The sequence below is a fragment of the Corvus hawaiiensis genome, chromosome 3 (genome assembly GCF_020740725.1).
Source record: "Corvus hawaiiensis isolate bCorHaw1 chromosome 3, bCorHaw1.pri.cur, whole genome shotgun sequence".
Taxonomy (NCBI): Eukaryota; Metazoa; Chordata; class Aves; order Passeriformes; family Corvidae; genus Corvus; species Corvus hawaiiensis.
The window spans coordinates 115,721,933-115,733,885 of NC_063215.1; the positions used below are offsets into that span (position 1 = coordinate 115,721,933).

General features: G+C 42.3%; 1 long non-coding RNA gene across 1 annotated transcript in view; it reads right to left on the reverse strand.

Annotated features, from left to right (window-relative positions):
* LOC125323554 overlaps positions 1-11,474 on the reverse strand; it is a 125,950-nt gene extending 114,476 nt beyond the window's left edge. The window contains exon 1 of the long non-coding RNA XR_007202555.1: positions 11,349-11,474. This is a non-coding gene — a long non-coding RNA (uncharacterized LOC125323554). The remainder of the gene's footprint in view (positions 1-11,348) is intronic.
* Positions 11,475-11,953: the final 479 nt, after the last annotated feature.

Sequence of the window (11,953 nt, forward strand, 5' to 3'; positions counted from 1 at the left end):
GTTTGGAAGTAGCATTCAGCTGATCAGTCTGTGCTGACTAAACTGCTACCCTTCCTAGTCAGTAGGAAAAATTATGCAGCTGTTTTAAGGGCAGCTGCATAAATTCAGCTAAATCACAGAAAAGGCTTTATATTCATTATAATATGGCCTGGGGCAAAATAAAGCTGAAGTTATTAAACTGTAACTAAAAGCTGGCCACAGTAAAATATATTGAAGTCAAGATTAAAGCACATACAGAGTATGAACTCCTAGTGCGGAGGGTGGAGGTTAAGAGAGGAAAAAGCCTAATTCCTTGGTGAAAACCACATTTCCTGAAATCTCTTTTCCTGTATCCAAAGTGGATTCTGGGAATTGAAAACTGATATTGAATGTCTGCATCATGCAAAAGAAAAAAGTATCAATCCAGTAATTTTCACTTATAAAAACAATAATAAGAGCATGTTCTTTCCACAGTGACCTGGATAACTTTTTTAAGAGCTTCAGACAGCATCCTATGTCAAACAGTAGTTTTTGCATGGCAGGGTTGAACTGCTTTGAAAATGCAACAGTTGGTGAGGATAAACCTTTATCTTCATTTACCCATTGTTACTCGTATTTTTGTAGCCTTCTGGTAGCAAGAGGTCACATTTCCATGAAGATAAATTCCTTATTAGATCCAACTGTGGTCTGAGGTCATTGCATATCTGTGCCAGGACAGACTTAGAAGTGATGGTGAATAGGAAGTTTTTGTGTTGTATTGTCCTGGCTTATGGCAGCTGGAGCCAGACAGCGTTAGGACCAATATCAGCATGGGCTAAAGCAGGCATATCTTTCTATTTGCTCATCACACAACAATGAGTAAATAAACACTGTCCTCCATCCAGACTGAGCTGTCAGCCCAATTAGGCAGGAGAATGTCCCAACGCCCCATGTTTCCTATACCTTCACCTCCTTCGTACCGCTCGCACGCCCGGGGTGATTTCAGAGCGACGTGGCTGTATTTAAACACAGCCTCAGTGCTGGCAGGGGTCAGCTCTGCTGTGTCAACACTAATCCTTCCTGTCTGCTATCAGCTAGTTTGACGTTTGATGTGTGTCAAGTTTCTGTGGCCACTGGAAGCCAAATATCACAGCTCTGAGATAACACTTTGCCCCACTTTCCTCCAATCTCTGAATAACTTTGCCTTTTCTCTCCTCAGACTGAGTCAAGGGGGTCACAAGTTACTAAGACAACCTTGCATTTGCCTGAGAAATTACACTAGAATACCATTTCCTATCCTTCAGTTGCAGTCACAAAACAATTAAACAGAATGTCCTCGAGTACAAGAATTTTAAGCCTGAAATTTTGAACATCTCATTGAAATGAGCCCTTTCCTTTTCCAGTAGGATAAATGGAGCAGGTCTAACACTGAGTTTTACAAACTTCTTAAAATTTGACACAAAAAAAGCCAGCCACCCAAAGTACAGAATATCTCAATGCTCACATCAGACTTGTTCCAAACGAAGCCAAAGGCTTCTCTCACCCCCTCCAACTCCACCAAACAGTTTATTATGACTCTGTGATAAGGATCAGTATCTACTGAGAGATAAGGCAGGACCACCACCAAACTGGGCCTTCAAAGCGGGCTGAACTGCATTATACCCCAGTGTGAAAGGATATGGCTGTCATGAAGGTGCCAGCTCTTGTCAGAAGGCTGTTCCTCCTATTTTTGCACCAGAGGAGCCTGTCCCAGGAGCCCCACGAGCCATGGGCTGTTAATTGTGGGCTGAACAATGCACGGAGCGTGTGGTGCCCAGCTCTGGCAGGCCTGGTGATCCGCTGTGACACCTACACGGGCTCAAACACAGACTGACACACCTGGAGGGTTCTGACCTGCAGCGTCTCCACATAACAGAGTGTTCAAATCAAGGCAATTTCTCATGCTTAGGAGCATTTTATTCTTCGGGTGCACAGACACAAGTAAATATGGGAGAACTTGCCTAAAAAACAGCATCCAAACACATTTTCTGACTTGGCAGCACATGGTCTGTACAGATTTGAGTCTGTGTGAAAAAGAGGAGCAGTAACACCTCTGAAAATTAATTTCCTCACAAAAAAGGAAAGAGGTGAGGTAGAATATATACTCATCCAGATCCTGATAGAATATATCCAGACCAGCTAACCAGTCACCTAAACCGGGAGAACTGTGCACAGTACAATAACCCTCTCCACAATCAGAATTTTCCCCTCAAGGAAATGACTTAACAAAATTCCATATTGGTGTTAAAAAGTAAAAATTCTCTCACTTGTGTTATCAAAGTCACTGAATTTGAAAGTGTTTTTAGTGTCAGCTCCAGATATGAGCAAAAATAACACTACAAAAATATATGTGCATGCATATGTGATATAGTCATTATGGATGTAATTATATACTTTACATACAATTTAAATTTAAATATATTTCAGCAGGGATTCAGGATTTTCTTTGGCAAACAGTGTATTGGAGCCAACAGTAAATATTCAGGCTCTTTGTAGAATGGTCTGTCTTTGCAACACACATTAATTACCCTCTATTCTAAATGTTTTGGCTCTTTCAAATTTAAGGGATAAATTATGAAATAAGAGTTCCTCCTTTACACCAGAGTTACTAAATCCCTCCAGCCTTTCACACTCACCAAACCACATAAGATGTCTGTGGCTGAGGCACACTAGGAAAGAAATGCACCCTCTCCATCTTTAATGACAAAACCTGACCTTGATCTCATTTGAGTCTCTGGGAAGGATTAAGCTTGGGACAGAGAAATCCAAAAGGCAAACATTTCTTTTAAATTCACAACTGGTAGCAAAAATATAAATAGACACTCAGAAAAAAACCAAAAAGGACAAAAAAGGCTAGAGTTAATTAAAAAAAAAAAAAAAAAAAAAGAAGAAAATGCTGAAGTTTAACATAAACATTGGATAAAAAGTAGATATTTAAAGCTACAACAGAAGTTTAAAACCGTGCAGCAGCAACCCTTATCACTCTTCTCAGTGAGAGGTAATTTCATTGCTGAGTCACCAGCAGCAGTGGGTAAGATTATACTAATTCCCAGATGTATTTCCATTTGCCTGGCTGTGTTCTTGCACTTACCATTCTCAGCTTTCTAAAGCCACAGGGAGAGTGCTCAGATGAGAGGTTAATTTTAGTCATCATATCTTTATCATAGGTGAGCCACATAAAAACCAATGTATTGGAGTTTAGGTCTTCTAAACCAATAGTTTATAAATTTTACTTTATAATCCAGACAGTAAACATATCTCCATTCCTATCGAAGATTCTGCAAGGTCTTATTTGAGGGCAGGTGAGAGTCTTGATCTTACAGGAGTGGCTGTAAAGAGAAAGAACCAGAGCGAGCTTCAAGCCTGTCACAGATCCTTTATATATCAGAGGAAATAATCTGTGTTGCATAAGGAACAGCAACATGCTTCTCTCATCTTGAGAGCAAGAAGGGAAAGGAGGCTCTTAAGCAGGAGTTCTCCTGTTCTCAATATTATTTCATGAAGCACAACTCTTTACAAAGTATATAGATGCTGGGATATTTCACACAAGTCACTGCTCTGCTGATACTGAACATAAACTTTTGGGTACACTATGAATCAGATAATTTTAAGGCATAAGCTTTCATTGAAGATATTTTGTCTACTTGATCTTCAGGTGATGTCCTTCATTACAGCTGTTAACACCTAACAGGGAGCACAATATGATCAGCGTGGCCTTGTCCCTAGTGCTGAGTGGTTTACAAACAAGGCTCCTCGGCTCTTTTACAAGCAATTCAGGATTTCTTGGGGTTTTCCGGCTGCTTTCAGATCACTGGTTTGACTAAGTCACAACACGGCCTACCCAGCCTCTTTTCCCAGACAGGAACTGGAACATATGGCTTGTGGTTGCGGTAAATTAATAAGGGGGTGAAAAAAAGAAATAAACGGAAGGGACTTTTCCCATGTGTTTTACAACAGTGCAAATCTGTCCCGCATCCAGTTCATCTGCAGCATACCATTCTCCTGCCAGCCATTCCTGCGCTCACTTGCTGTATGATATAACTCCAGTCTCCCCCCACTACAAGCTTTGTTTTTAATGGGTTCTCTGGATTTCGAAAGGCCAGATACTGATGATGTAAACTGGTGTCAATCCACTCTGGATTTTGAAACCAGATCCAGATTTGCTTCTAAAATATGTATTTAAATGGATGAGGAATTCCCTGCTTGTAATGTATATAGCCTTAAGCCATAATTATTGTCTCTACTTGCATAAGAACGTTTACATAGCTATGCAACAAGAACGCTCAGAAAGAAGTATCTCTGCAGACCGAATTTCACTTTGCATAAGTGTATTGCAAATTAGGCCCAGAGATAATAGAGCATTATAAATTATTCAAATGCAGTATTCTTCAAAGGTGAAAAATTCCCACTAAAATGCAGGATTTCCTGAAATGTTTTACAAGAAAAAAAGTCTGTGTTGTATTTTTAAACTGCATCCTCCTCACTACCATTCATGTGTCAGTGCAATAACCATTAGAAGGTTTTTATGTGGTGTGGGTGTGAGTTTCTTCATAATTATCAGCAGAGTATCTCTGGAAAGCCCTTTCCCTTCATTTCCACAGGTCTGAGGAGTGTGACAGAACTGACAAATCTTGGAAACATGCTGTGAAGAAGCACAGCCGCTCAGCCACTCTTCATTCTTTGGCAAAGCTTGGGTCAGCCTGTGGTTTTACGTAGTCCGAGAAACCATTTAAGCATCATCCAAAATTACAGTGATCGAGAGTTGCATTTCAGCAGAGGAGACCCAAAAGTCTGTATAACTAATTTTCCCACAGTCCACAAACCCAAAACTTCAATCCTAGTGTATTCTTACCCTCTGCTTTTATACAGCTGATCAACATTTGTAACCAGCTGATCTGTTGTCTGTCAAAGGATGGGGAACTAACTCTTCCTCAGTGTGATGTTAAGTAGGTGAAACAAACCACCAGCTGCCTAAAGCTCCCCAGAACACGTTGGGGAAGTCATTTAACTTGTAAATAAAGAGCCTGGCTATGGCCCTTTACAACCACTCTTGGATGCCCAAGTCTGCATGTTCTCAGAAATCTCCTCTAGGCAAAGTATGAGATCAGGCTCTGGGCCTCAATCCAAAAGTTCACGGAAACCCATGGAAATAATTCCACTTGTTCACTGCAGTTAGCATGGGAAACCAAATTGCTCTGAATGCACCTGAAGTATATCCACAGTCAAGTACTTAATCTCCACATGCAGAACTTAAACCCTTAGGTGTCTGCTTATTCATATTCTGTGCATTTACCGTAACATCACAAGATCCACTCCTCATCCAAGACATGACTTAAAGCAGATGATAATTGTTGGCAGTAAAAACAAGTATTATGGTCATGCCCAAAATTCATGTCTGTTATGCCAAGCATTACATATAATTAATTTGTGATGTGTAATTTGTCTCATAGACTTTATCATGTCTCCTCCTCAGTGGAGAAGTGTAGCCCTTCAGTGCTACACCACAGCTGAAAACAGGATTTGTTGACAGGTTTATAATGCACAAAGCCTGGCCCAAATCTAGACCAGCCATATACTATAGAGACTGCACTCAGACTTCACCAATTATCAGAAAATGATGTTTAATAGACCACAAATGTAATTTGAAGGGAAAATAATGAAATAACTTGGGTTTGATAAGCTGAAACGTATGCAATTATTGCATGACTTCAAACGGGCTCCACCGGCTTCTCACATACCACACCAATGTACACTTACTATGGCCACCAAGGAAAAACAAGGTACAAAAATAGCTAAAAGTAATGAAAACAAAATTCTGATGATATAAATATGGAGGCTTCTAAAACTACTCCATGATATCTAATTTATTCCTGGGAACTAAAGGTTGGACAGTTGTCTATGCCAGTAGGTGTGACCATCTTAGCAAGGCTCCAAAAGGAATCAAATCTCTCTTGATTGGAAGTACCTGGGTTTATCGCAATCCAGAAGGCTAACATGAGATCTGGAATGTTGCAGTGGGGATCCTGCAACACGCATATATCAAACCAGGAGTCCCGTGGAAAGGAAACATATATGGACAGACAGATTCTTGCTAGCTGTTTCAGAGAGATGTTTATTTCTCCAGCCGCATGGCCGGAGCTCTGCCGAGGAACTGTTCCAGTCACGGGACCAAGGGTCCTTCTGCCCGCGCAGGGAACACAAACCAACCAATGGGAACGAGGCTGAGCAGGGACAGGGAAGCCCCGTGTCTGTGCCCTCAGGGCCCCTCTCCCAGGGCTACACGGCAGGGGAGGGACCCCAACACCTCACCCGTTTTATTTTAATAAAAGGAGAATGAAAACAACTGGATAAACATAACAAGAACAGTTTCAAAACAAAACAAGCCACCCTCCTGAGTCTTTAAATGTCCAAACAGATTCTCTGGAACATCTTAGGGCTGACAGAAGGGAGACAGAATTCTCTGAGCATGCTTTGTGGGGAAACTGAGGCAGGAGAGGGTTTAACTTCTTCCCTCCCCCTTTTCATCCCCCACTCGGCATTGGAAAGGGATTTTTGGGGAAACAATTGGCAAAAGCATGGTTTTGTGAGGGAAACCATGGGTGAAAAAACGGATTGGGAATACACTGGGGGTAATAGGACATAGGGTAAAAGGGAAAGGTGGGATTAGGAAAGGGAAACTGTAGGGGGGGCTTACAATGGAGATACTGTCTAACATGACTACGATTTTTTGCATATATACTGCCTTTTACAGGAACACCATCAGGCCCAGTGACCTGCGATGCTTGTAACCCTTTTCTCCCTAGTACAATATTAAATTCCACCACCTCTCCATCTCCCAAGCTTGGGATCCATTTTTCAGGGTTATTCTTTTTAATAGCAGTTCTATGCACAAATATGTCTTGCTGGTTGTCATACCTTGTTATAAAACCATAATTTTGCTTAACATTATACCATTTTACTATCCCTAAGATCTTAGTTACTATGATCTTTTCCTTTTTCCGAGTGGCTGCTGTTTTCTGTCTCGCTGCGTCTTTGCTCTCTCTTTCAGTCGCTCCCGTGTTGGAATTGTCGGGGCTGCTCGTGCCTGCGCGCTCTTCCCGGGGTCGCGTTCGGGGCCGCGCGGGCCGGGCCGGGCCGTGCTGCTCAGTTCTCCGTGCGTCGCCTCCTCTGGTCGCAGCTTCGCTGCCGATGTCGGGCGCTGCAGCCACGTCTCGGCCGGGCCCCCGAGCGATGACTCCCCCGCGCCCTGCTCCAGCGCGCGTTTCGGCTGGGTGCGGCTCCGCTCCACCGCCACCGCCGCCAGCCGCTGCCCGCGCGCCGCCCCTCTCGGTCGGGCGTTCCCGGGGCTCGCTCCACCACGCGCTGCACAGGACCGGGCGGGCACCGCCGGGTCCCGCCGCGCCTCGCTCCGCCACCGACACTGCGGCTCGCGTGGCTCCGCCCGCGCGCGGGAACTGCCTCGCTGCTGCTCGCAGAGCGCTCGGTGCACGTGGCCTGGGCCGCACGGTCCCTGCGCCAGGCTTCCCTTCGCCAGGACACAGCTGACATTGCTCAACAGTCTCAGTAACTAAATAATATTCACGAAAATATTCTTCCATCGGCATATATTTTGACTCCAGTATTAACTGTGTCCAAACGGTTTTCCAAAAGCCCTTGGTAAGAATTAAATCCCAAGAAACATAGAAAAAGTTCTTAAACAACCATGCCAGGAAGTGTTTCAGTTCTTTTTGAGCTTGAATCAAGCTAAAATTTACAAATCGTTGTTCAAGAATCATTTTAAGTTTAAGATAAATGTCCATATGCGGCTCTGAGAGCCAAGAGTCTTCCCACGGTTCCTCCATAGTTCAGATATGGAATAGCAAAGCAAAACCAAGAAGAGGAATCCAAAGTTTCCAGGGTTTACTCACACAAATCAGTCGCTTAGGGATCGGGGATCGTTCTGCTCACAAATCTCCACCATTTGTTGCAGTGGGGATCCTGCAACACGCATATATCAAACCAGGAGTCCCGTGGAAAGGAAACATATATGGACAGACAGATTCTTGCTAGCTGTTTCAGAGAGATGTTTATTTCTCCAGCCGCATGGCCGGAGCTCTGCCGAGGAACTGTTCCAGTCACGGGACCAAGGGTCCTTCTGCCCGCGCAGGGAACACAAACCAACCAATGGGAACGAGGCTGAGCAGGGGCAGGGAAACCCCGTGTCTGTGCCCTCAGGGCCCCTCTCCCAGGGCTACATGGCAGGGGAGGGACCCCAACACTGGAATGCTAACATGACATTTTGTAATGACTATTGGACCTCATGTCTTGTAGTTTAAGCCAGACAACAGCTGAAGCAGAACAAAAAAGGTCTGAGAATATCTGAAGCCTAAATTCTGTAAATAGAACCAAAAATAATCAGGCAAATTGGCTCTCCCTACCCGTACACATGCTGCCTTTCTTTTGTGAAATATATGATTAGCCTGCACAACTAGAGGTGTAAGAACAGAATTTAAAAAGTAATAAAACAGGCAAAAAATGGGGATGTCTCCTTTAAGAAACGACAATTTTTTTGTCTCAACATTAGAATTTATTCTGCAATTGGCACATGCATTCATCATATCCTTTTTTAATTTTATCCTTTTCATTGTAGCAGGAGATATAAGCCAGATCAAGAAGATACCTATGCAGTGAGGTAAAATGTGATCTAAGAAAATTATCCTACATTTCAAATTGAAATATTTTAAAAACTGTTATTGAAAGGCTGTTCCTGACCTTTTCCTTTTGCCCTCCCAAATTTCAGCTACAGGCTGCAATAAAAACAGAAAATGTGCTAAGGAATTATGAATCTTCCATACAGGCACAAATTAAGGTACTTACAGGTACATGGACACCTTCAGATGCCTCATGAATGAGGTGGTTAAATTGCTACTGGCTCCAAATGCACTGATTTATGGTAATGGGAAACTATACAATATGCTCTTGAAATGCAGTTTGAAATGATTGATAAAGCTTTAGTCTGACTGAACACATACAGTAGACAGATTAAGTGTCTGGCTTATCTGTCTGGTCCTGGGTGTTCATCAGTCAACCTCACTAACAAGCTGAAAGTCAGGATTGTGGTCAGCAAGTTCATATCCATCTGAAAATATGGAGTCTACAGCGAGCTCTGTCACACAACGGCAGCACACTGAACCTGTTTAATGTTTGCTTACCCCTGCTAATGCTCCAGGAAAAGAAAGAACTGCAGACTTGAGAAGCAAGTTCACCCCTTGCATTTACTTTCCCCCTTCATTACTTTTTAACATCACTTTGAGTAACAACTGCTGAAACCCATTAACAAACTCATTTTATGGTGCCAGAAATCTCAATAGCTCATAAAATTGTATTATGAACCACGTTAAATTTTGCTCGAGTCAAACGTGATTTAATAGCTTTTAATCCAAACACTGGATTTCTGTGTGAGGAGTGGCCTTCCAGCCTGGTACACAAAACAGCTTCAAAGTAAAGGCCCAGCTCATAAAGGTGAAGTGGGGTAAGAAATGTGTGGTGTAGAGGATGTAAGTCCAAACTCCCAGTGATGTAAAGCAGCATCATGCCATGGCCCTCATGAAATCCCAGCTGCCAGAGCTAAGATGTTGAGGGGAATATCTCTAGAATCAGTTGCTTCACCAAAAACTCGAATTTCACTGATTTAAAAGATGTGACTATCAATATTTTCATGGGCCAAACAAGGTATTTAAGCTGGATTTCAAGCTAAAATGTAAAGAATGTCCTATGGAACACAGGAAAAATTCAGCACAAGATGAGCCTTTTCTGAAAGATCAGCTTCCTCCCCTCCCACCATTCACCACTTTGGGGGGGATTTTAAAAAAAAAAGGATCAATGAACTCCAAACCCCTTTGCTGTTAATCCATGCTGAGCTTCAAACAAGCCTGTGGAAGGACAAGACCTGAAAAGGTATTCGCAATAAAAGAGGCAATGGACACAAAAGTATATGCTGCTAATTAAAAATGTAAAATTATATCACAATGACTTTAAATGAGAATGATCTCAGTCTAATCACATAATACTTTCTTTTGTGCTCTAGGTCACGCCGTCACTCAGATGCAGCATTCAGGAAGCACATTTCATTAGACTAAATAAAGCTTCAATCATGTGTAAAATTTCCAACTTGAATAGGCAGCCATCATATCATTCATCAGTCTAGATGTATTTAATGGGTGTAATTTCTTCCTCATATTTCTGTGTTGTTTCATTTCCATTATAGAAATCTTTCAAGGTTGCTCCTTTTGCTCTTCTCAGGATAAATAATACTTTTTTTAAGTTGCATCCCAAAAATACATCCCTTTTTGTTTGTCAAAAAAATTGGGTGATGGAGATTAATTTAAACCAAGACAGAGAGAAACAACAAACCTAAATCATAACACACACCTTCCCTGCCAGGAGTCAGATGGTATTACCCGTACTTGCATGTCTTGCAATAAATAATTATGCTTAATCAAAAACAAATTGAGCAGTCTTGTTCAAACATAGCAGCCCCCTGTGGATGCTGACACTCTTGCTACAGATGGATGCAAAGGGATTATGTTTAACACATGACTTTAAAGCAAAACACAAGAGCCCATCTCCATCCCTTGCTTCATCCTTCCCCCTTTTTCACCCTGACATGCATGCATAGACAAAATAAAATAAAAGAAAACAAAGCCTTCTGCCTTTCAAATTTCAAATGGAAAGGGTGAATTAACAATTCAGGGAAGATTTGCAAACTCATCAGGAAGAAACCATAGCAAAGAAGTGTATCTTTCCAGCACCAAATGTTAGTCTTATAGCTTAATCTGGAAAAGAAAATATTTTCTCCTAGACACTTAATTTGGATGCACAGCTGCCTTGCTTATGAGAGGCAAAATTATGACAGTTCTGGGCTCCATACATAGCCAAGGTTTCTGCACCAGCAATATAACTTTGTAGTTTTCTATCTGGTCTACTTCCCACCACCACCACACTTCTAAATTTTTTTTTCCACTGTTTATTCCTTTCTATGCCTCCACAGAAGACAGAAAGGCAAAATATCACATTGGGATTGGACTAGATAGCCAGGTTAAGCCTCTCCTCCTCTGCCCAGCACAAACCTTTCCCGGTTCTTCTCCTTTGCTCTGCACTCCTCTTTATGTACATTTCAACCATCTGTTGCTTCCCCCGTGACCCAGCCCCAAACCTGCAATGGGATCTGTTCTGCTGCATGGGGCTCTGCACAAACAACGATTTCCATTTCAGAATCCCCACTCTAACTGGGTCCCAAAGCCTTGCAGGCTCATCCTTATTAGCAGCACAACCAAGCTGCTGGATGAAAACACAAAAAGCTTTACATGTACCTTTTCTGATACGTGAATATGCTTCAGAATCCCAGGCGAAGCAAAGAGGATGGAAGATTTATCCATCAGGCTGTTGCAGCTCCAACCACAGGATTTTCCCAGGCAGTGATTTGAAGTCCATGGAGTGGAGTCCTGAAAAAAATCAAGCAGTAAAAATACAGATTTAGTAATATTCCTTTTTGATCACAACTTTCAATGAAGACTAGTTATTTTGGATGTCATGATTATTTTTGAGGGTTGAGACAACATGGGAGGAGAGTGGCTGGCAGAGACATAGAAGACAGCCTCAAGAGGCCTTGTTTCTCTCCTCATGGTTGAGACAGAAAGCTGACATGTTCAGTTTTGAAAAGAAAAAAACCACAAAGCCAAGGCTGTTACCTGGTTGCAACAAAATCCAGAAGAAGTTCCACTACAAATGCTGATGACCTGAATGAGAATAAAAAGCGCAGTGGAAAGTCCTAAGGAGCACCATTCTGGCCAGGGTAGTTGGGTACAGTTCAGATCATTTCTGATAACACATCTACTCATCAGTTTGATACACGACCTAACTTTCATTCAAGCCAGTGGTAAAATTCTGCTGGCAGATGCTGAATTGGAGAACTTTG